Source organism: Mus caroli, chromosome 10 (assembly GCF_900094665.2).
Source record: "Mus caroli chromosome 10, CAROLI_EIJ_v1.1, whole genome shotgun sequence".
Taxonomy (NCBI): domain Eukaryota; kingdom Metazoa; phylum Chordata; class Mammalia; order Rodentia; family Muridae; genus Mus; species Mus caroli.
This window is the reverse complement of record NC_034579.1, coordinates 121,372,587-121,374,557: the sequence shown is the minus strand read 5'-3', so window position 1 is coordinate 121,374,557 and position 1,971 is coordinate 121,372,587. Positions and strand designations below refer to the sequence as shown.

At 48.0% G+C, this 1,971-nt stretch overlaps 1 pseudogene; it reads left to right on the top strand.

Moving 5' to 3' along the window:
* Positions 1-1,971, top strand: part of LOC110302775 — a 9,902-nt pseudogene that overhangs the window by 1,897 nt on the left and 6,034 nt on the right.

Below are 1,971 nucleotides of genomic sequence, written 5' to 3'. Positions count from 1 at the left end.
AGAAGAGAAGAGAAGAGAAGAGAAGAGAAAGGAAAAGAAAAGAGTCCATACAAGTCCTGACTGTCAAACTAGAAGATTAATATAAACTCTATGAGCACATAAGACCCCAAAATAAAGAAATGGAAAATGAGTCTGTGAGTTCCCGGAAGCCTGGGCAGAGACAGCAGGCATGGAGAGAGCCAAGTATCAGACTCCTGTTCATGTAGAACTTAAAGCCCAGGCCTCCCCCATAGTGGTCTGACAGTACCCGATGCCCAAGGAGGCTCGAGATAGGATAAGACCTCATATCCAGTGCCTCCTCCAGTTGGGCATTCTGAAAAAGTGTCAATCTGCTTGGAATACCCCTCTCCTTCCTGTGTGAAAGCCAGGGACTGATGACTATCATCTGATTCATGATCTGAGGGAGGTAAATAAATGGGTAGCTGATTTGCACCCAACAGTACCTAACCCCTACAACCTCTTGAGCACCCTGTCACCAGAAAAGGTTTGGTATACAATATTAGATCTCAAAGATGCCTTCTTCTGTCTGACCCTAAGACCCCACAAGCCAAGAGTACTTTGCTTTTGAGTGGAAGGATCCTAAGTCGAAAACAACTGGACAGCTGACATGGACTTGCCTGCCCCAAGGATTTAAGAACTCTCTTGCCATCTTTGATGAAGTCTTACATCAGGATCTGGCTGCATTCCCAGCCTCCAACCTGCAGGTAACCCTCTTGCAGTATGTAGATGACCTTCTGCTGGCTGCATCCAGGAGAGAACTATACCTACAAGGGACCTGACACCTGCTTGCTGAGCTTGGGAAATTGGAGGACCAAGTGTCAACCAAGAAAGCCCAGATTTGCCAGCAACAGGTCAGTTACTTGGGTTACCTAGTAAAATAGGGACAACAGTGGCTCTCTGAAGCTAGAAAAGAGACTGTTTCATATTCCCCCACCAATCAGTTCAAAACAAGTTAGAGAGTTCCCAGGCACTGCGGGCTTTTGCAGATTGTGGGTTCCAGGTTTTGCTGAATTAGTGGTCCCATTTTATCTCCTCACAAGAGATAAACAGCCCTTTGTATGGGGAGATAAAGAACAGGCCTTTGATGCCATTAAGACTGCCCTAATGTCAGCCCCAGCTTTGGGCCTCCCAGATGTGACTAAGCCCTTCCATCTATTTGTGGCTGAGAACAAAGGTATTGCCAAAGAAGTGTTTACTCAGAGATTGGGACCCTGGAAACAACCTGTGACATACCTATCAAAAAAATTAGATCCTGTGACTGCAGGATGGCCTGCTTGCCTGCGCATAGTGGCTGTTGTGGCATTACTGGTCAAGGATGCAGATAAATTGACTCTAGGGCAGAGCTTGGTGATCTCGGCGCTGCACACCCTAGAAAGTGTGGCTCACCAGCCGCCTGATCAATGGCTGACTAACGCTCACATGACACATTACCAGACTCTGTTACTCAACTCTGATAGAATAACATTCACCAAGCCTGCTAGTCTGAACCCTGCCACACTGCTGCCAGATCTAGACTTAGAGCACCCTGTGCATGACAGCAAGTTCTTGCTGAGGCACATGGGTGGCATAAAGATCTGTCAGACCAGCCTCTCCCAGATGCTGAAATCACATGGTTCATAGATGGGAGCTGCTTTCTAGAGGGAAGACTACGAAGAACAAGAGCAGCAGTGGTTGACGAGAATGACGTTATATGGGCACAGGCCTTGCCTGAAGGGACGTCCACCCAGAAGGCTGAACTTGTTGTACTCACAAAACCATTAGAATTGGCCAAGGACAAGAGGGTCAATATCTACACTGACAGCAGGTATGCCTTCACCACTGCACATGTGCATGGCGCGATCTACCAGCAGCGAGGCCTCCTGACTTTGGGGGGTGTGATGGTTTGTATATCCTTGGACCAGGGAGTGGCACCATCTGAAGGTGTGGCCTTGTTGGAATAGGTGTGACCTGGTTGGAATGGGTGTGTCACTG